General features: G+C 41.3%; 1 protein-coding gene across 2 annotated transcripts in view; it reads right to left on the bottom strand.

The window, feature by feature from the left end:
• LOC120316508 (kelch repeat and BTB domain-containing protein 12-like) overlaps nt 1-23,925 on the bottom strand; it is a 54,998-nt gene that overhangs the window by 6,200 nt on the left and 24,873 nt on the right. The window contains exon 1 of one of the 2 annotated variants that reach the window (XM_039362204.1): nt 18,951-19,088. The exons of the other annotated variant lie outside the window; for it this stretch is intronic. The gene's annotated coding sequence lies outside the window, so the exon portion shown is untranslated. Of the gene's footprint in view, nt 1-18,950; nt 19,089-23,925 lie in introns of those variants that run through there. 2 annotated transcript variants of the gene reach the window in all.

Genomic DNA, 23,925 nt, shown 5'->3' with positions numbered 1-23,925 from the left:
AAATTACTCATATCAATCCTCTTACTTTCAAATTTCCCATATCAAAAAAGAAATGAAATGCTATTTTAATTCTAAATCATATCTTCCATTATAAAAATATAGTTATATCTAAGGGTCATCTATTCTTTTAATCATATCCAAACAAGTATATTAAACAGATAGTGCTCCCTCTGATAGATTAAATCCTCTGTTTTTTAAATCTAACTCTTGCTTTCTTTCTTTGTCAAGCAGCTTTCCAGGCCAGGGCAATTAAATCGCCGAAGAATTTTCTTTCTTTTTTGTGCAAGCTGCTTGGCATGAGAAAGACAATTTAGGTAGAGTATTTTTTTGGGGGGGGGGAACTCTGCCCATTCACATTCTCTAGACATTTCCCCTGCCCACTCTATGTTCCATTTTCTAGAATCTTCTTCCTTGTCATCAGGTGTATTTTGGAGAAAGGAGTAACTGGTCTTTTGTATTTTCATTGTTATAGGTAGGTCTTGGAGTATTTTATTTGTGTATGGCAGTCCATATTTCCCTTCTCCTATCTCCTCCATCTCTAGATCTATTTCTTCTGCTTCACCCTCTGATTTCTGGTTTATTTGTTCATACTTTGTAGTCATTTTCTGGGAGCTTTCCAGTTGTAGCCTCAATTTGGAGATTTGGTCCTTTATATCATCTAGGTTATTTTTAGTTTCATTATGGTTTCTTTTTTATGTCCTCTTTGTGTGCAACAATTTTTGCTGAATTTGCTGTAGCATAGAGAGTATTTCCTTCTGAAAGGTATTTGTTTTTCCTTGAGGCATCATTCCTAGAAATCTTCTATATCACCAGTCTCAGTAAAAGTGGAACAAAATTTCCTCTCATTTTCTGGTCTTTATATATAGCCTTTATAATCCAGTCCTAATAGCAATATTTTATAGTAATCCTTTGTCTCAAGTATCCTGAAAATTATCAGTCAGGCAAGGTTGTAATCCACAATGTTCCAAGTGTTCAAAATGTTCAACCTCCCTGCAGCCAGACGTACTCAAAAGTCATTTTTTTTCTTTCTCTCCCACTACCTCTTGAGATTAAAAGTCCAAACTCAGTAGGTATTTATAGTCCAAGAAGGTCAGGATGATAGATATGCCAAAATATTTTCCTTTATTGCCAGCTGTTCTCCCTTAAGCTGAAATTCACCAAGCAGCCAAGGAGCTAGTTATAGTGCTGTACTCAAATTCACCACTAGATGTCATTCAAAGTCTCTTTTCCACTCTTAAAACAAAGGGTTGATTTCTTATATTTCTTATATTTCACCTCAATAAATTTTTTCTAAAGAGAAAATCTTAATAATTTATCTCAGTTCTCAGATTTATCAAAACAATTTTGTATTACTTTCATTTGAGTATTGTGTATTTCTGTCCCCCATAAAAAAATTAAAATGCCGCTTCCGGTCACTTCTGGAGTTTTTAAGCTTCTTGGGAGCCTTTCCCAGGAAATTCAGTTGTAAAATAGTAAAGAAAGGATCAATATTAGCACCCAGTCCAAACATGCTGTTTATAGTGTGCTAATTAATGCTTTTGTTCTTCAGTAGTCAGCAGCTAATGGCCAACCACAGAGGTGTGGCCAGTCTTTCCCTTGCTGGTTTAGAGGGCTTTCCTTGGATCGAACAGAGAGACCTCCATCTCTCCATGATCGTCAAGGCACCACTTCTTCATCGCCTCTTTGGGGCAAATTTAGGCCCTTTTCAGGAGCCCCAGCAGGGTGAAATTGGGCACGGAAGGCAGAGCTCTGCCTTCCTGCATTCCATCTCGTTGCAACGCAAAACCAGAAGTCCACAAGCCACTGACTTCTAATGAATGTCTTAATTTCATTTCATTGTTTATTTCTAAGCTTCTTCTATTAATAGCACAATAAGTTTGGGCTAATCCATTTTTTTGTAAGAATGGTGTGGTTGATGAGTCACAAAATAATTTCCAATCTACCTTAAGTTCAAAGTATGTGTTTCTCACCCTTGCAGACCACTGACACAAGGAACAGAAGAACACATGAGCTTTTAAATCTGAATCTTACAAGCAAAAGCTTATAATAAATATCCACCTTTGCTCAGTCCAGGATACCCAATAGCAGAATAAAACAATCCTCATTCACTTTAAACTTCCCAATCACTTAAATAATGAGTAGCCTTTCCTCTTCCATTCATAAAAAAAGAAGTTTAAAAGTTTCAAACAGATTAACCAGATGTTCGTTTACAGGTCTTTGGTGGTTTGCAAAAGCCTTCCTCTTGTGAGGCTACAACATAGCTGTTGCAAGGAAAGATAGAAACTATTGCCAAATTCAGAGGTGTTCTAATCCTTCCTTTCAGTACAATGTCAAACAAAAGGTCTTGAAAAGAACACCAACTCCCACTATATGCATATATGCAATAAAAACATCCTTTGCAACATTTTATTGCATGTTGGCACCTCCTATGGACATGGAAACAAATATGTGATAGAATCATTATGTGGTAGGATGTGGTTTCCCCCCCCCCCCCTTTGGAGAAGACTTTGGTTGCGAAAGGTTTGTTTCTTAATGGGAGAAGTTGTGGAAGATTGAGAAAAGAATGGCAAATGTAGCAGTGGGTAAGTCACTAATCTCATAAATGGCAATTCAGCCTAGGTAGGGAGAAATCTGGGGAAAGCCTATTATAGTAAAGAAGTTCTGCCTTCATTAACTTACTATAAAAAAGGGTGGGAAATTCCTATTGCCATTCCCAAAATTCTGAATTTAGCATTAAGAATGCCTTAACTGAAATCTGGGGAATTCTTGCTTCTTTGGTCTTGCCCATATTTTTGAGAGGTCTGTCTCTAATTGCTTCTATCCATATCCTTTTCTACTAAGGTTTCATACCTTTCCCACTGCAGTTTCAGTTTTATTGGCTGTTCTTCCTTGTGGAGTGACTATATTACTGGCTGAGAGTCAGTATAAACTTCAGTAGTTTTAAAATGCAGTATTGCAGGCTAATTCTGCCAACTGCCAGCAGTTCGATTCTCACCGGCTCAAGGTTGACTCAGCCTTCCATCTTTCCGAGGTCAGTAAAATGAGGACCCAGATTGTTGGGGACAATATGTGGACTCTGTAAATTGTAAAACACTGTGAATCGGTATATAAGTCTAAGTGCTATTGCTATTTTCTTCAAGAGGCTGTATGGTTCAGAAAGGCTGACCTAGTATTTACATCTGATGCCGTACCTTCAAATCCTTTCCAAGTCTTAATGGCATATTGTATGCTTTGCTTCTGTATGTGCTTTGTGTATTAGCAATGTATGTCTGTGAGCAGAAGCTTTATTTTAAAATACACTTTCTTAGGCTTCTCTTTATAATAATCCATATTGTGCTAGCATTAATCCAGATGTCTTATTTCTTCACAATTGTAATAAACAAAGGACAGAAAAGGACACTTGGCTGTGTGCAGACTAGCTGTATACATTCCTTCTAAGTTTGTTTTGGATTTTTTTGATAAATTAATAATTTATTCACATGTGAATATAGTACAGTGCCAGAATGCATAATAAAAATCCTTCTCTTCGTCTAATGAAATATTTAATAAAATTAATAGATTATGAAGCTGTGTCAGTTGTATTTAACCTGCAGCTCTGCTCCAATTCTATAATTTCTCTAATTGCTAAATTTTAAATATCTTATTAAATCTGTAGTAGGTTTCTGTAAATAATAGAAATAGCATTAAACTCTGAATACATAGGAAAAAAATACAGACTACAAGCTTCTTTTCATTGCATCTGTTGGTTGCCTTTTTTAATCCTGACAATGTTAATTTTGTTTCCCTTCAGTAACTTTGGCTAAAATTTAGTAATTATTAGTGTAGCTAACACAGCATGTTCTCACATTCTTTAACAAAATTCTAGCAATTGTGCTCTAAGAGCATCCAGTGTATCTGTTGTACCTAAATGTTAGGAAATACTCAATACTCAATACTGAAACCATGTGGAGCCAGCAGTGTGCAGCAGCTGCCAAAAAGGCCAACACAGTGCTGGGCTGCATTAACAGAGGGATAGAATCAAGATCACGTGAAGTATTAATACCACTTTACAATGCCTTGGTAAGGCCACACTTGGAATACTGCATCCAGTTTTGGTCACCACAATGTAAAAAAGAGGTTGAGACTCTAGAAAGAGTACAGAGAAGAGCAACAAAGATAATTAGGGGACTGGAGGCTAAAGCATATAAGGAATGGTTGCTGGAATTGGGTATGTCTAGTTTAACGAAGAGAAGGACGAGGGGGGACATGATAGCAGTGTTCCAATATCTCAAGGGCTGCCACAAAGAAGAAGGAGTCAAGCTATTTTCCAAAGCACCTGAAGGCAGGACAAGAAGCAATGGGTGGAAACTAACCAAAGAGAGAAGCAACCTAGAACTAAGGAGAAACTTCCTGACAGTTAGGACAATTAACCAGTGGAACAACTGCCTCCAGAAGTGGTGAATGCTCCAACACTGGAAGTTTTTAAGAAGAGACTGGACAGCCATTCGTCTGAAATGGTATAGGGGTTCCTGCCTGAGCAGGGGGTTAGACTAGATGACCTCCAAGGTCCCTTCCAACTTTATTATTATTATTAAAATTTGATCCTGTGTGGGCCTATTTAACAGACTTACCCTCATTTACTCAACACTCTAATTCCTGAGTAAAGAAAAGTTTCAAAAGGTGTGATCACGTGACCCTGGGACACTGCAACCATCCGAAACATGAACCGGTTATCAAGCATCCAAATGTAAGTCACAGCACCATGGGGACGCTGCAACAGTCATAAATGTGAAATACTCTTTTCAGTGCTGTTGTAACTTTGAACATTCACTAAGCAAACTGTTGTAAGTTAGTGACTATGATGACAAAAGTACATCTGGGGTTCGAGAACACTAACCAAGAAATTTGTTTTTGATTCTGTGATGTACTGAGATGTATTTAATCACGTGACCAAGGGGATGCTGCAACGGTCATAAGTGTGAAAAATGGCCATGTCACTTTTTTTTCAGTGCCATTGTAACTTTGAACAGTCACTAAATGATCTGTTCTAAGTCGAGAACTACCTATATAAGATATTCAAGCAGCTCATTTCCATGTGAGAAATTCACAGATTCTAGTACTTCCCCCTATATAAGAGATCTTTGCAGATTTGTTATATAAGTCTTATTTACACATTTACACAGGCTGTTTACATTCCCACACATCAACATCAGTTTTCTAGAAGAAACCACAATATCACAGTATTTTTTTATTTTTGCAAGATGACAGATAGATTCTGTCTTTCGTTCCTACTCATTCCCAGCACTAATTCCTGCCATGTGCACATCTTGCTTGCTTCTTCCTCTTGGCTATTGGGAGGAAAAAGATGGTTCCATCATCAGTTTATTTTCTTAGGGCATCATCCCTGTTTTTAAAGTACATCAGCATAATTTAATTTTGAACTTTTTGTCAGGTCTCAGGAGGTTTTGGTCCCGCACATTGATAGCTGTAGTTAATGAACGATTTATAGAATTACCAGGGATACTATGATGTCATTATGAACCACCCACACATCTCCTAACAGCTGGATGTATATGGGTCTGTAAGGAATCCTGTGCAATCACATGTGTGTTGGCTTTAGATCATCCCACTCTGCATTTATTGTCATTGCGGTGAAAGAGAAATAACAGAGCATAGAACTGTCTGTGATTAAATGAAAACAGGAAGAGGAAATTGGAGTAAAACCAATACTTTCCCCTTAAGCATAAAAAGTTCATCCATCAAACAGCAATATTTTTCCTTTGTCAGATCGTATCAGTCTTGTTGTATGCCTCTGGAAAAGCGCTATTGTTATGGAACACACTAATATATAATTATAAAAGATGCTATTCTCTTATTTTTGCTTCACTCTAGAAAAGAGGGGAAAAATCACTCTGCATTTCTAATCCTACATAATACTATCCTACATAAGTTGAGTTGCAACAACAATGGGGAACTGGAAGCATTTGTAGCCCCCCTTGTTGTCATTAAACAAGGGCTATGGGTTGTTAATCAAGCACCTTCTTGCAACTTCCTCCTAGCTTCCAATATTCAAAGTCAGTGGGGATGGCATGTTGCAAATCTCAGGCAGTTTGCAAGCAGGCTGGCAGTCACAGAAGTGGCTGATACGGGATGAGAGAAGGAGCGAGGTGACACATGGGTGGTCATGAAGATGAGCACAAATAAGCTTGGAGCTTGGGGTGACTGCTGCCATGTGGCTAGGGAAGTGCACAAGTGGCTAGGGAGGTGCCTTGCAAGTGTAGCAGGGCTTAGGATGGGTGCACAAGAGTGCTTGTGTAGCTGGAAAGGTGTGGTATGAGCATGAGGTACACAACTAGCTGGGGAGGCATGGAGTAAATTGTGAGAGGATGTGCAAGAGTGTGTGGGTAGCTGGCAAGGTGCAAGGCAAAGGAGATGGGGAAAGGTGCATGGGTGGGGGAGACTTATCTGAGGAACTTGAGAAATTCCCTGTTGGCTTCCCCATTGACTTTATTTGTGGGAAGCTGACAGGGTAGATCATAAATCACGGTCATGTGACCAAAGGATGTTGCAAATATCATAAGCCTGAGCTGACTGCCAAGTTTCCAGATTAAAATAAAAAAATAATAAAGGCAGGATATAAAATTTGACCACAAGCTGCTGGAATAGCTGGAACTTCAAGAACTAGTTGTAATCACTGCTCATTCAGAGCCCTTGTAACTTCAAACAGTTGCTGAGTAAGTGCTTGTTAATCAAGAATTACTTGAATGGCGTAGAATTATGGAGATGAGAAACTGGAACAGTACTGAAAAAAATATTTATTATGCTATATTTTATTTAAAATCAGGAAGGTATTTAAACATTATTTAGAATGATTATGAAGTTTTGCAGTGGCCAAACCCTAAAATATTTACCGTATTGCTATTCTGAATTTGTATTTCTTCTGGGTTTAAGGGAAGCATCATTATGGTTACTGCATGGTAGATGGCATGGTTTACATGCAGAAGACATGCATACTACATCAAGCACCCTTTTTATTAAATTTATTTGCTGCCCATCAGGGAACTGTGACCTTCAATTAAAGGTTTCCATTGTCCGGTCAGAGATACCCTGTTGAGCTCTCTAGTCATTTTTTAAAAAATCTCTAGGGTGAGTGCAGTCAGGATGAAACCATCAACTGGAAGAGAAACCAAACATAATGGGATGCGGCTATTATATATTTGCCACACAGACTCCCTCCCTCCCTTCTAAATATCATTATCCCTTACTACAAGCTCACCTTTGGTTCTTTGTAGTTAGTTAGGTTACTATGATAAATATTGTAAAGAAGTGTTGGGGAGAGAAATAATAGAGTTTTTCTCATGTATGTCTGGAAACTATAAATCCTAGGGATCATTGTTCTTAATTATAATGACACTTTGGTTATCTTATCATAGTAAAAGTAACAGTATTTTAACTTATCAGCTCTCCCCCTCTCTCTACATTAAACCTAGTAATTCTTCAATGAACAAATTACACTGGAAAGCATAAATCTTTCTGTCTTGCCAATGAGGCATTCTAATTTAAACCATATCTTGATACCCTCTCTTTCTTGAAAAGAAAGACCTGGGCCAGGGACATACCATTTGAAAAGTACCTTATTCTGCTTTAACACTGGCTGTAATGTAGCTACAGTGTGGACTATAGGTAGATAGATAGATATAAGGAAGCAATTTTGTGTAAATACCCTTAACCAGGGTAGGCAAGGCAGGTTGTATGACATGTGTGAATTCTGGCACTTTTTTTTTTTTTTTACAAAAAAAGCACTGCTCATAACCTTTTCGTGGCTGACCATCTCAGAAATACAAAAATACACTTTTGATTAAAAAAATAATACCAAACTTTCTCTGTTGCATAGGAAAGTACTAGCTATCAGCATCCTATGCAGCAATATATTTAGGCCCCACAAATAGAAAGGTTTCTGAGTGGTTATTTGCTTTCTGGTAAATTATGTTTATCAGTTTTGTCAGTTAAATCATTTTCTGAGTAGTTGAGCCTCCCAGTATAGACAAATGATGAATGATGCACACCTGTCCATGTGCGCTCTGGATCACCTTTTCCCTTGGAATTTGGGTTGCTGCACAGGCCAGTTACAAAGCTTTGTGTTGTGCAATGTTAGGATTTTATAACATGTAGAAAAAAATCTGAATAGAAATATTATCCTACAAGCATGAACAGTAAAATGGTCAGGGTTTAGTGATTTGCAAATCCTTTCGAGTATATCAGTAAAGTGAACAAACATGAATGGTGTCAAATGAACAAGTACCCTGCCTTACAATATTACAATGAAAAACATGCATTTGGAATCTCAAATATATAATAAGAATATGTATTCCTACTTAAGGTTTAGCTCAAGTTTCCTGCAACTTTCTGTTCCTAAGTTCTAGCCAGCAAAGTTGACTAACCATCTTGATTGATAACTGTTTACTCCTTTTTTGAACTAAGCTTCATTCAATTTAGTGGACTCACTTCTGCCTTTAGTCCACATACAAAAGGCAGGAATTTAAAAAAAAAATCATTCTTCAAATTCCACAAAGATGTGCTCAATAAAGAATCAATATATTTCTATTCTATTTTTAAATAAAATGCAGAGATTGTATGCAGGGAATGATCATCCAAATTGTCCTGCAGCCTAACTTATTCAAAGTATGGGTAGTTCTTGACTTACAATTATTCATTTAGTGACCCTTCGAAGATACAATAGCATTGAAAAAAGTGATTTTGGACCGTTTTTCACACATCGTTGCAGCATCCCTGTGGTCATGTGATCAGAATTTGGACGCTTAGCAACTGAAATGTATTTATGATGATTGAAGTGTCCCAGGGGGTCATGTGATCACCTTTTGTGGCTTTCTGACAAGCAAAGTCAATGGGGGGAGCCAGATACACTTAACAACCATGTTACTAACTTAACAACTGCAGTGATCCACTTAACAACTGTCCCAAGAAAGGTCATAAAGTGGGGCAAAACTAACTTAACTATTGTCTTGCTTAGCAACAAAAATGGTGAGCTCAAAAATGGTGGGCTCAATCCTCAATAGGTCGAGGATTACTTGTACTTTTTGCCGATTGAATATATTATCTTGACATTTTGGTATATTTTAGCATATTACTTTCTATATTTTGTTGTTGTTGTTAATTGCGAAGTCGTGTCCAACCCATCATGACCCCATGGACAACGTTCCTCCAGGTCTTCCTGTCCTCTACCATTTTCTGGAGTCCATTTAAGTTCACACCTACTGCTTCAGTGACTCCATCCAGCCATCTCATTCTCTGTCGTCCCATTCTTCTATTGCCCTCAATCTTTCCCAGCATTAGGCCCTTCTCCAGTGAGTCCTTCCTTCTCATTAGGTGCCAAAGTATTTGAGTTTCAACTTCAGGATCTGGCCTTCTAAAGAGCAGTCGGGGTTGATCTCTTCTAGGACTGACCGGTTTGAACGCCTTTCAGTCCAAGGGACTCGCAAGAGTCTTCTCCAGCACCATAGTTTGAAGGCCTCAATTCTTTGGCGCTCAGCCTTTCTTATGGTCCAACTTTCACAGCCATACATTGCAATTTCTATATTTACTTGGGAGCCAACCTCAAACACAACAGATTTCCAATGTCATAGCATTAAAACATGATTAAGCATGATTCAAATATAAGGGAACTCCTTAAGGTTTTACTCTTTTAATTTAATCATAGCACAGCTGGTTAATTGTGAAATGTTAAGTCTTTTTGTAACTATTGAAGACTTGATGATTTGGTTTTCACTCAAATCAAAGATCTGACACACTGAGGTAAATTTATTGACAGGGATCAAAGTCCAAAGGACAGGTATAGATTTTTACTGCTCTTTTTCTGGTGTTGCTGTCCCAATAAAAAAATAATGGTTAATCCATTCAGTTGAATCTTTTTTTTTTTCATGAACTTATAAAGTTGTTGGGTCACAGTTCTGGTGGTCTAATCCTCTGTCAGAATATTTGGAAGTGAAAACAAACAAGCCAAGTGAAAAGCTCAGTAAAACCACGTGCCAAGAGAAAGGGGCAATCAGACATCCAAAAGCAGAGAATTTCACTATGTAGTTGCTACAGCTCAAATCTGTAATGGCAAGAAGTCCAAAATGGGGCCTCAGGATGCAGCAAATCAGTAACTGGAAAAGACAATGACAAAGCATGCCCAGAAAGTGCATGAATGTGATCACCAGTTGAGCTGGCCATGAGGGACCTTTACCTCGAAGAATCTGGGTTTACAAAGTGTGTAGGTCTGCCTGAATGGTTTGGCAATCATAAAAGCTTTACACTGCCCTTCTTTAGCTTGATTCATATTATGTTAGCAAGTATTTGGCATATTAAAGATAATGTTACCAATATTTTGAAATAGATTTTTTTGAAAATGTTGCTGGTTCTCAGAAGTAATTTTTCTTAAAATAAGGGAAAGTTTCAAAAAATATACAACTGCTCTTGAATCACATATCCAATTTCACATAACTGATAATGCAATGATTACCCTTCTTTGGGGAATTGATATATGTTATACCATAAATGGGGAAAAAAAGTGATGAGTGTTGGCATTTTCTGATAAGCCTTCATGGGAAATATCAGAAAATACACTATCTTCAGTAAATAAACTAGTTTGATGTTTGATTTTCAGTTCCACTCCTTATAGGAGAAAGTTGTAGCATGCGTTTGGTATAAATGTCAATTTATCATGATATAAAAGTTGTATAGCATTTCCAGAGTTTTCATTAGAAAAGGAACTCAAGAACACTATGTGTTAAATAACATTTAAAATATAGATTGAGTTAGCAGTTATGCTATATAAGTAGGCCTCAATTTTCAACATTCATTTAGTGACCATTTGAAGCTATAATGGCACTGAAAAAAACAACTTATGACTATTTTTTGTACTTACAATCGTTGTAGCTTCCCTATGGTCACCAGATCAAAATCCAGATCTTTGGCAATTGGCATGTATTTAAGACAGTTGCACTTTTCTAAGGTGATCTGATTACCACATGTAATCTTCCCAGCTGGCTTCTGACAACCAAAGTCAATGGGGAAGCCAGATTCACTTAATGACCAAATGATTGATTTAACAATTACAGTGATTCTGGAAATCAGGAAGCAAGGCACTTCAAATAACTACAGGTTTATTGCATGCTAACACTCTCTATAAGAATCTGAACTATTAACAGTCAAAGCAAATTGACGATAGATAAGAGTCAACAGAATTCAAGTGGGCTAGAGTTAGGTCTCTTCTGGGCGCAAAGAGACTTGAGATTGATGGTGCGTTTGACCCCTCCCTCAGGCTCAGCCTTGTTATCTCCTACACTTTCTTTTAAGAACTGTGGCATGAAAGGTCATAAAATGGGGCAAAACTCACTTAATAACTGTCTTGCTTCTCTAACTGTCTTGGGCTCAGTTGTGGTAGTAAGGTGCGAATTACCTGTGTATGTTTTGGCAACAGTGAAGGTGTGTTTCAGAAGTCACTGACTAATTTTTCCAGTACTACTATGAAATACTGGAAAAATTAATCAGTGACTTCTGAAGCACACTTCCTTCAACTCACTGTTGTATTAAATGTTATTCTTTTATTGCTGATTGCTGACAATGTGTACTGTTACAGTATTTATTCATTCATTTGTTCATTCTTATTTTTCACATTTATGAACTGCCCATCTCTCTCAAAGATGGAGTTTTGTATACTACAGGACCTCCATAACTGAGCGGTTCACAAGTAGAATAAAATTAAAATGAATAAAATAATATAATAATAAATAAGAACAAGGAATAAAAGAAAAAAAGCCAGATATGAGCAAAAAGAAACCCACATCATCTAAAAAGGATTTCAGTTTTGGGCAAGGCCCTTCAAATACCAGCAGGGTGGGGGCTACCCAGATTTGGGGGGAAATCTTGGGCTCAATTGTGGTTGTAAATCTAGTACTACCTGTAATCAGACCCTTTGCCATGTAGGGCTTTATAGGTAACCAACATTTAGAATCATCCCTGGAAGCAAACTGACAATCCATAAAACTCACAAAGTAAGGTGTTACATGGGCATATCAAAGCATGCTCATCACTGTCCACATGGCTACATTCTGGACCAGTTGAAGTTTCTAGATGATCTTCAAGGGCAGCTCCATGTATAGAGCATTGCAAGGTTGAGCTGTGAAATGGTTAGAGCATGAATGACTTTCTGAAAGCCCTCCCAATTGAGGAAGGGGCACAACTGATATACCAGATAATGCTGGACAAAAGCTTCCTGATCACAGTTGCCATTTACTCATCAAGCAAGAGCCATGAGTGCAGGAAGACCTCTAAATTGTACACCACTCTTAAATGGGGAAGTGCTAACCATCCAAGGTTAGACAAAACATCCCCAGTTCTGGATGGCCCAAACACTCACAACCACTTGGTAGAAGCTTATCAAAGAGAGATCCAACCTAGAATTAAGGAGAAGTTTCCTATCAGTGAGAATAATTCATCAGTGGAATGGCTTGTCTCCAGAAGTTGTGGGTGCTCCATCACTGGAGGCTTTAAAGAAGAGATTGGACAGCTATTTGCCCAGAATGGTATAGTAGGATCTCCTGCTTGAGCAGAAGATTGGACCAGAAGACCTCCAACGTCCCTTCCAACTCTGTTATTCTGTATTCTTGGGAGGACTGAATTGAAAACAGTTTTTCTCTATCCAAACCCACACAACCTCTAGGCACTGGCATAAAACCTTGAAATGATCCAGGGTTGAACTCATAAAGAGCATTATTAAGGTACCAATGATACCCTAACCCTAACCCAAATTGGCTGATGATTTTACCCAATTCATAACAATGCTGAAAAGGAGGGGAAAAAGAATATAATCCTACATCACCTGACACAACAGGGGATGGGGAATAATGTCCCCACCCCAATCAATACCAGCTGAAACTAGCCTTGGGTGGGAACTGTTATGTCCTGAGCCTGTGCAAGCAGGCTCGGGGCATTGCGGACGGTCCCGGGCAGATGCAAGCTGCCCGGGACCAGACAGGCTGTCGCCAGTACATGTGCGCATGCGCGGGTACTGGCGCGCCAAAAGTAACAGATTGACCCGGGAAAGGCCTATATAAGGAGGCCGAGAGTTTTGGGCATTGCCGCCATATTCCAATGTAAGCTGAACTGAAGAATAAAGGTTTCCTGAGAACTACAACTGCTTCTCGTGTCTTACCATTTCGCGACGGACTCAACACTGGTGACGAAGGTGGGATTGCCTTACATCGGAAAAGAGAAGGTGTAAGCTTACCCGAGTGAGTCCAGAGCGGCAGGAACAGCGTTGACTCAGCAGCTACCCGCCAATCCAGCGTGCATTCGGGGGTAAGCTGGCTGATAGACCCTTCCTGATACGAAATGGCGAAGATTGGAAGGCTTTCGGAATTCGACGTCTCACATCCAGAGCGGCGGGAGTCCTACGCAGCCAGGGTGGAAAACTACCTCAAAGTGAAGCAGGTGAGGGAAGAGAGCTTGAAGGCTGCCACCCTACTGTGCGTTTGCGGTCAAGACGCATTCGAAATCGCTGAGAACCTCGCAGCACCTGTTCCTTTAGAGTCTGTCAGCTATGCAGATCTAAAGAAGTTACTGAAGGAGCACTTCCAACCTAAGATGTCCGTCATCGCGTGGCGCCACACCTTCGAGCAGAGAGATCAACGACCCGGAGAATCGGCCAAGGAGTACATCGCCGCACTGAGGAAAGCCGCCAAACATTGCGAGTTCAAGGACCTCGAAGAACGACTGAGGGACCAGTTTGTGTGCGGGCTAAGGCATCGAGAGTTGCAACAAAGACTTTTCGCCAAGGAGGACTTGTCTTTCCAAGATGCCTTGAGAGAGGTCACCGCAGAAGAAGCAGCGGGCGGCACCATCAAGAACATGCAGCCGATCAGAAACAGTCCAGATGCTGCTTCCGTGCACCAGGAAGAAGTCCAAAGAAACTCCGAGGAGGATCCGGATGAGGAAGTGGACCGTCTCCACCCCACAAAGGAAGGAAAACCAAGAGGAAGCTCTTCAGCTCTCCCCAAGTGCATCAGTTGTGGAGGTCGCCACAAGAGAGCCGACTGCAAGTTCCGCTCCGCTATCTGCCGGGCGTGTGGAAAACAAGGACACATTGCAGCTGTGTGCCTGGGCTGTCAGAAGGTACAACCTCAGGAAGAATTGCGCCTGAAAGGTACCAGCGTCTCCAGCCAGAATAGGGTGGGGTTTTGCGCTTCGCAAAGAAGCATCTACAGGACAGGCACACACAAGCCCATTAAGAAAAAGCTGTCACTTAAAGTGAAGCTACAAGGGGTTCCATTAACTATGGAACTGGACACGGGGTCTGCACTTTCGATCATTTCTATGCACACTTTTAGGAAGATCTGTTCTGGTAGTGGAACTCAGACCAAGCTGAGGCCTTCTGATATTGTGTTAACAGACTTTCAAAACTCCACAGTGTGTGTTAAGGGGGAGGCCACCCTTAACGTACAGTATAAGGATTTTGAAGGTCCACTAGACATATTAGTAGTAGGGGGTGAACGAACGAGTCTCATAGGACTCGATTGGTTTGAGGCCTTGGGAATACACGTCACAGGGCTCAACAGCCTACAAACACTTGACCTACAGGAAGTCTGCAAAGAATTTGCAGATGTTTTCAGCCCCCAGCTGGGCACATTCAAAGGACCCCCTGTGTCCTTAAAGCTAGACCCCACTGTCACTCCCATTAGAATTAAAGCAAGAAGGGTCCCTTTTGCTTTAAAGAGTAAAATTGACACTGAATTGGATAAACTGATCCAACAAGGAATTCTAGAACCAGTTGACTCCAGTCCATGGGAGACCCCCATTGTCATGCCTCTTAAGGCAAATGGGGACATTCGCATCTGTGCTGATTACAAATGCACTCTAAATAAGGCATTGCAGCAACGTGCCTATCCTGTTCCTGTGGTCAGTCATATCCTGGCCTCCCTCAAGGGGGGGCGCGTTTTTGCAAAGCTTGACCTAGCTCAAGCATATCAACAGCTGCCTGTTGATGATGACGCTGCTATAGCTCAGACTATTGTGACCCACAGAGGGGCTTTCAAGGTAAAGAGACTTCAATTTGGAATAAATATCGCTCCTGGGATTTTCCAAAGTGTAATGGAAAACACACTACGGGGTATACCAGGGGTTTGCCCCTATTTTGATGATGTCTTAATTGCAGGAGACTCCACACACATTCTAGCTGAAAAGCTAAGGGCTGTCCTATTAAGGTTCAGGAAAACGGGACTCAAACTCAAGAAGGACAAATGTAAAATTGGGGTGCCTTCTACTGAGTTTCTGGGGTTCAAAATTGATGCTGCTGGGATTCATCCTGCTGAATCCAAACTAAAAGCCATTATGCAAGCCCCTAGGCCAAAGTCTAAGGCCGAACTACAGGCTTTTCTGGGCCTTCTGAATTTCTACAATTCCTTTCTTCCACACAAGGCTAGTGTAGCTGAGCCTCTTCACAGGCTATTAGATAAACAGGCAGTGTGGCAGTGGTCACAAACACATGAGGCTAGTTTCAATGAGGTCAAGGCCTTGCTCACTTCTAACAGTGTACTTGCTCACTTCAATGAGTCCCTTCCTGTGTGCATTGCTTGTGATGCTTCCCCTTATGGGGTGGGTGCTGTACTGAGCCACCTCAGGGCTGATGGAACTCAGGTTCCTGTTGCATATTACTCCAGGACATTGTCTTCAGCTGAACGCAATTATGCTCAAATAGACAGGGAGGCCTTAGCTGTTGTTGCTGGAATTAAAAAATTCCATGATTTTTTATATGGTAGGCATTTCACGGTCTTCACTGACCATAAGCCTTTGTTGGGACTGTTTACCACACATAAACAAACACCCCAAATCATCTCCCCCAGGATGCTCAGGTGGTCTATCTTTTTGTCTGCATATGATTTTTCCCTACTTCACAAGCCTGGGAAGGAAATGGGCCATGCTGATGGCCTCAGTAGATTACCCCTGCTGGTAATAGAGGCTGACCCCGCACCAGCCATCAATATTCTCTCCATTCAAGCCTTGCCCGAGTCCCCCCTGAATGCCAGGGATGTAGCCGCTGAATCAGGCACAGATCACACACTTTCACGTGTCCTTTCTTGGGTTTTGTCTGGATGGCCTGAGCACTGTCCTAGTCCTGAGTTTCAGAGTTTCTGGTCTAAAAGGAACGAGTTGTCCACCTCTCAGGGTTGTCTGCTTTGGGGAAGCAGAGTTGTCATTCCCACCTCAATGAGGACTAGGGTCTTAGATTCCCTCCACGAGGGTCATCCTGGCATTGTACGAATGAAGGCTCTTGCACGCAGCCACTTGTGGTGGCCAGGTGTAGACAAAGACATAGAAGCTAAGGTGCATGCTTGCCACCTTTGTCAACGCTCACGCCCTGAAATGCCCCAAGCTCCTGTGCATAGATGGGAGGAAACACAGTCTCCATGGTCTAGGGTGCACATTGACTACGCTGGGCCCTTTCAGGGTCAATTCTTCTTGGTCCTTGTTGACAGCCATTCAAAATGGCTTGAGGTTGTACCTGTCTCTTCCACCACCACTGCAAAGACTATTTAGGTACTGAGGGGGATTTTTGCTGCACACGGGCTTCCAGACGTCATTGTGTCTGACAATGGCCCTCAATTCACCTCCTCCGAATTCCAAGCTTTCTTGCAGGCTAACGTGATTCGTCATGCCACTTCTGCACCTTTCCACCCGTCCACCAACGGTATGGCTGAACGCATGGTTCGCATCACCAAGGATGCCTTGAAGAGGCTCACCTACGGGGACTGGCATCACAGGTTGGCTGACTTCCTCCTTTCCTATCGCACCACACCATCCACTTCTACAGGGAGAAGCCCAGCTGAACTTCGTTGGGGACGCAAACTGACTACCAAGCTTGACCGGTTGCATCCGGACAGACTGCCTCCTTCTGTCTCACACCCCAGGGCACCTAGGCAACTTCTTGTGGGTGCCCCGGTTTGGACTCGTAATTACGGGCCTGGGCATACATGAGTCCCTGCATCTATATCCAGGGTCACAGGTCCTCTATCCTACGAGGTATCCCTGGACAACAGTCGTGTCCTGCGTCGGCACATTGACCAACTTCGCCTTAGACGGGACCTTCCTGCTGAGACTCCTGGGTCTTTTCCAGGGGGGGAGGGAGAGCCCTTTGGGCAAAGGGAGGGGCATGGAATGATGCCCATTACCAATGAGGGAGCCACAAACGGCCCATCCCAAAATTCCGCGAGTGCTCCAAACAGGAATTCTAGGAGTTTAGCCAGTTATCAGGCATTCACGCCTACTCCAGCCAGGGAGTCACCCCGGGGGCATGATCACTTTTCACCCGTATCACTCAGTACTCCAGTCAGAGAGAATACCCAGGAGCATCCCAACAATCCATTCCCTGCAAGAGAGCTGGCACACACTCCTCCTAGTTGGCCTGACTTCAACCCTATCCCTAGAAGGGGGCAAACACATAGGGAGGTGGTCAAGGAACCAAATCCCAACTACAACACCTCTGACTACACTCAGGGGACAACTGAGTTTTGGGACAGTACTGAAACCCACACAAGCCCGGACACAGAACGGGATTCAGGGGATAGACAGCCTCCTGACAGGTCTTGGACGGACCTAGGAGGTTCTACAGAAATGCCCAACAGTGACAGTCACTTAGAAGGGCCAGAGAGCCTACAGGTAGGCGGGACAACCAGGTCACACACTGGAAGAAGCCCTGGCCTGACGAGCCCGGTGGGCAAGCAAGCAGGCCAGGCATTGGAGCACAGCCCTTGGGAGTCACCAAGGCATAACGAGGGGGACAGGCACGCATCATCCCTCAGTCAAAGGGTACTTGGCAAGCACCCAGAGCTTAGGAGGTCACAGAGAGCGAGGAAATTTCCGAAGTACTTAGAAGATTACATAACACTATTGGCAAAAAAGAGCCAGTAACAATAGAGGCACAGAGGCCGATGGTATTGGGAGCATGGCACTACACTACAGAAATGAGTTATGTGTTATTATGATATAAGGAATAGTTTTAGCCCGGGGGGAAGGGGTGTTATGTCCTGAGCCTGTGCAAGCAGGCTCAGGGCATTGCGGACGGTCCCGGGCAGGTGCAAGCTGCCCGGGACCAGACAGGCTGTCGCCAGTACATGTGCGCATGCGCGGGTGCTGGCGCGCCAAAAGTAACAGATTGACCCGGGAAAGGCCTACATAAGGAGGCCGAGAGTTTTGGGCATTGCTGCCATATTCCAATGTAAGCTGAACTGAAGAATAAAGGTTTCCTGAGAACTACAACTGCTTCTCGTGTCTTACCATTTCGCGACGGACTGAACAGGAACCATTTTGTGGTTCTTTGTGGTGCCCATTTTATATGTTACTCTAATCATTTTAGCAGTATTAAATAATTTTCATACAATCTATACTCTCAGCAATTTAGCAATTAATGCTATGTCACACTTACATTGTAATCTTTACATTGCAGGGTTATGGTTCCAATTATAGTCATAACTTCATGGTCATGATTGATTTTTTTTTTCTCAGAGCATAACTTGTGAAAGCATTGCCCATTTCCTAACCTTCCAACTTGCTCCTTTGTTTGAAACCTTTTTCTATAGGGAACAAGTTCTCCTTAGTAATAATATTTCTTCAGCCTCATAGAGGCACAGATTATGACCTATTATAGGCAACTGGACACTATAGGCAATGCTAATATGCATTTATGTTCAATGAAATAATTTTGTGCTAAGAACCCCGTAGATAGATGTAAATGCACATTGAAAGCCAACAGCATTCTTATTCTTGAAAATGATGCAAAATCTTATCTCTAAGTATTCCTAAGACCTAGCTAAAGCCTTCTACTCCCAACTTATATAACAATATCACACAGTCACCCAACTTAATGTTCAGCTTCACAGTCATTTGATTATTATTTTTTTTAAAGGCATATTTACCTGTTTCTTCCTCTCTTCTGTTTTTGTGGTTTATAAATCTTAGGAAAATGAGACAGGAGGAGAGCAGTGCAAATGGAGATTAAAATCAAACGCAAAGCAGTATTTTCTATGCTAGAGTCTCATGTGGATCTGGTGAAAGTCAGGAGTTATAAATAGGTCTGGCTCAATATTATTTAACTTGACTCTGCGTGAGACTTGTAATAGTGTCATGTGTCAGGGGCACGCTGCAGCTCAGTGAGACCTTCACTGATGGCTGGATTTCTGATTTTCTTGCCTGAGTTGACATGTATTTATCAAAATAGCTTTGGGGAAATAATTTAAAGAGATTCAATCAGAACTGCAACAAGGAACTTGACTGGAATAACTAATGCAAATTAGGGATGGTACAATACAGTTGCCAGAATTAGGATGGCACGATGCAAAAGATGGCAGTCTCATTTTTCTTAACAGAAGAGGAACAGCCAACTGATAGAGCTTGCTGGACAAACTCGTTCCACTGACTAAAATGCCATCTGCTGCATTAACACGAAAGGGCCAAGAGTTCTGACTTCTTGTGAATGTGATTCCCCTGTCCCTGCTTCACACCCACGTCCATTTTTTTTTTTTTTTGCCCTGATTTGATTTTTGAGTTAATGCTTTGACTTACATAATTGTGTACTTAGTTTTATTTGATTGCAAATATAAACTTCTAAATCTAGAAAGGGTGAAAAGAGTGGGAGTAAGTCACTGTTTAAAATATATATTGTCCCATTGGTATTTTGTTCAGGTACATTAATGTTAAACCAACTCAGCTCCCTTCCCTCTTCAATAGATAGGAAAAATCCCACCACAGGCATGCATTAAATCTTGCTGGGAAACTGGAAATGGCTTACTGTATTTAATAAATTAGTTTATTAGTTTATTTAGTTACTAACAAGAGAGGAAACATACAGTATTTTACAAAAGACAGTCTTCCACTTGAAGGGCCACCTGCAGACAGCGCCGTGTTTGAAATAGTCTGATTAAAGAAGAACAAATCTAAGGACAGATTGGAGACACTGAGGTTGCCCCTGAACAGTTAACATCCAGAGGACAGACAGAACAGTTGTACAGGTCATCTTATGGTAGTTTCCCCCACGATTAGGAGATTATTGTATTTGTAATTGCAGTAATTATAGTAATTATTTCTAAATCTGTGCAACTCTGTATACATTAGCATATGCAACTGTTACATGTACTGTAAATTTGCACCTCTTTATGCCCTCCTGTTCAGTGATATGTTAGCGACTGCATTGCTATCAAGATGCCTGAATCAGGTAATGTTAATTCCTCATGTTTATAAACGGGTTTACTTATTGCCGGTGTAACTTCATAGTGACTTTATATAAGCACATATATATTAAATATAAGAACCACTGATCTGCAATATATCCATATTGGGTTAGAATGACTGAAGCTTTAAAAATCAGCTGAAGTAGAAACAAAAATGATTACGGTTCAAAGAACATTTTCCAGAGTTATGAAATTCATTGTGGATTACTCCCTTTGGATCTCTGAAACACAAGTCAAGGGTACACATTAGAGATGTGCAATGCTTCAGTAGTATGAAAAGGTGTTTCAGAGCATGAGGTAGCAACTCTTTAAGACAATCACGTCTTTTCCTAGAACTGCAAAGGTAAATTGAAGGATTGCAGACAAGTGCCATGATCGCATCACTGTGTGCTTTGAAGCACCATTTTGGAATCAAATCTGAAAAAGGCAAATACTTACAATGAGACAAGAAGCCAAATTCACAGACTGATATTAATTTATATTGCCTCCATCCTGGCACCCATCATTCATAATAGTAGTTTAAAACACACAAACCAAATCCTGTGTCCACCCCCATCCACCCCGCCCATTCCATGTATCCATTTGCCTCATTTTTTATTTTGCAGATTCTTGTGAGTTCTTCAGCTGCTTTTGTTTTTGATCACACTTACAAATTTAGAGCTTTTGCTGAAAGCTGTAAAATCAGTTAACAAAAAAGCCCTATTGCTTTTGTAAGCCTAGATGCCTATTATATCTAGAATACACTGGATGTATTAATAGAAATATATCCATGTTAGACATTATTTATTCATTGAATAGAAAATCAAACAGACTGTGGGTGGAACTGGTATTCCAAGATATCTATAGCTTTAAGTAGGAGTTGTGAGTTCAGGATGACCCTTCCCAGCTCATCTCCACAGGACTAGCACAGGCAGAGTCTAACTCTGAGCAGATCCAACTAATTTTATACAACACTTTGCACAATCCTCCCAACAGCCCCGCAAAGTTCTTCAAGAAGGGGGCCAAGTCACCAAGAGCATGGTCTCTGGATAGTTATCTGCAATAAGGCATATTTATAATAAGCATGTTTTGCTATCCTTTATCGCCACAAGGTAGTCTTTAATACAGGCTTTTTCTGGTGCTCAGCTGAACTCGTTCTTTGTCTTCCTCCAACGAATGTTCTAAACATCTCTTGCATTGCTTCATTTCTGTGAGCTGTTCCAAATACCAAGAGTCCTCCAGGATCCAAGAACACAAAGAAGTTGTATAGGCATGATCTGAACTAAGTCTACTATCACATGCTCATTGCAAACTGCAACTAAAGCCGCAGTTGAAAAAGAGGTGGAACCAGAATGTCTGCAGGTCTCTCTTCCTAAGATTTGGACAACAGATTAGGTGCTGCTAATCCAACATGTAGAAAGTGTAAGAACCATAAAGTCAGTGTCATATTGGACTATTTGTTGTGCCTTTAAAAAAAGACTGCAATATCTATAACTTCAGGGACATAATTACACCCAAGCTAAAGAATTAAAAATGTATCAGTTTGCGCCTGTTTGTTACATTTAAAAAAAATTCTGTACACTATAACAAAAAAGATTATAACTGGAATACTATTTAAAGAGAATGACTTGCCACAATAAAATGCATAGCTGAATGCAATATAATACATGGATTTCACCTGAGCTCATTTATCATTCTCATTATTATATGTTACTGGCAGAAGGATAACTTGATTGCTTTGTTGCAGTTATCTAGAGTTGGGATTGAGTGTTCATTTATTTTTGCCTAAATTAACATGGAGAGCCAAGATTACAGCCTAGTAAGATATTACAACGGCCCTTCTGTGCCATGTCTGTTGCTGAGAGATTATGTGGGCCATCTACCTAATCCTTGTGGTGGCAACTACTAAGAAAAGCCCTGAACAGACTTGAATTAAGAGTTTGCTCTTATTGAAGTGCAACAGAAGACAATAAAAAGATGATAAAAATTCTTGCAAGTGGCTTTAGAAAGAAAAGTATTGTTATTAGGTTCAATTTTCTCATTGCATTTTAACTAGGCTGATTAATCAGTACCAACACTATTGTGCTGACTTCCATGATTAAAGAAATTTTTTCTTTTAACTATTTTCTGCCAATTATTTATTAATTTATCTTTAGGTGAATTTTTCATTAAGGGTAGATCCTCCTTCCATAGATTTTTTGCACATAGAGGGTAAGAGCCACAGTATCCAAATGACCCCAAAATACAGAATAACAGTTGGAAGAGACCTTGAAGGTCTTCATTCAACCTTGTTTAAGCAGGAGACACTATACTGTTTCATACAAGTGGCTGTCCAATCTCTTCTTAAAAATCTCCAGTGTTGGAGGACCCACAACCTCTGAAGGCAAGCTGTTCCACTTGTTCTCGGTGTCAGGAAATTTCTCCTTATTTCTAGGTTGCTTCTCTCTTTGATTAGTTTCCATCCATTGTGTTGAGTTCTTTGTTCATGTGCGAATGATGAAGACACATGGTGACAAGTAACTAACACTTTATTCTCTTTCTCCAACACCCAAGCAATGAACAAAAGGCACGCAGGCCTTTTATAGGGCCAGAGACCCAGACAGTGTTAACCAATAGGAATTTAGCCTGTTCGTGCCTTGCACATGCGCACAAGGCTGGCGCTGCTCTGTCTGGTCCCGGGCAGCTTTTGGAATGCCCAGGACCAATTGCAACATTTCTGGGCCTGCTGAGTTTCCTCATCAGGCCCAGGACACAAAATCCTTCCCCCCTAAATAGAACACACACACTTCCAATTTCTTTTACAATCATAATAATAAAATAATGTATATGAAAAAAATATTCCTGCTCACATGCAGGCAACATTCTTATAAAATAATAAGGTTCTCTAAACAACCCACCCTTTAATGTGGACTTCCTGTGTCTATCTTCTACCTCACATAGGTCCAACTCCTATCCTAGACTAGTAAGGTTTCCTTGTGCTGACAGGAACCTCACATATTCACCTAAGTGCTTAGGAGGGGCCTTAGCCCTTTGTGACCTATGTAAGGCCAGGGGGTGTGTGTGTGACCTGTCAGCTCACCTGCCCAGCTAGGCAGACCAGGACTTGTACTTAAGGGCACCTGGCCTACCGGCCTGTCTGATGGATTTGCTAGACAAGGACTTTTATGCACAGATTTTGCAGGTGACCCCTGCTGAGGCATGCCGGCAAAGTTGCCAGGGCTCTTCCCAGGCTCCGTTAGAGCAGCTGAAATTCCCCAACCCTCTGAAGTGATTGAGGATTCCCCAACTACCCTGGATGGCTCGAGGAAACTTAGTCCCTCGAGCCCGCGACCAGTCTCGGACGTGACCTGCATTGCAGGAGTGCCCCAATAGTTCCAGTCCCCTGTGGCCGAGGTGCCAGAGTCAGGAGCCGCCTCTATGGCAAACCCCTCTGTTATGTCCCGAGCCTTGCAAACGGCTCGGGGCGTTTGCAGGCGGTCCCGGGCAGGTGCAAAGCTGCCCGGGACCAGATAGGCTGTCGCCAGCGCCATGCGCATGCGCGGGTGCTGGGGCGGGAAAAGTATCGCATTGACCCGGGAAATGTCTATATAAGAAGCTGAGAGGTTTTGGGAGCTGCTGAAGCCATCTACTTGTAAGCTGAACACAGAATAAAGAAAACTGAGAACTACAACTGCTTCTCGTGTCT

The sequence above is a fragment of the Crotalus tigris genome, unplaced genomic scaffold (assembly GCF_016545835.1).
Source record: "Crotalus tigris isolate CLP2741 ecotype Arizona unplaced genomic scaffold, ASM1654583v1 scf7180000019365.206954, whole genome shotgun sequence".
NCBI lineage: Eukaryota > Metazoa > Chordata > Lepidosauria > Squamata > Viperidae > Crotalus > Crotalus tigris.
Note: the sequence above shows the minus strand (reverse complement) of the source record. Positions and strands in the feature narration are given on the sequence as shown.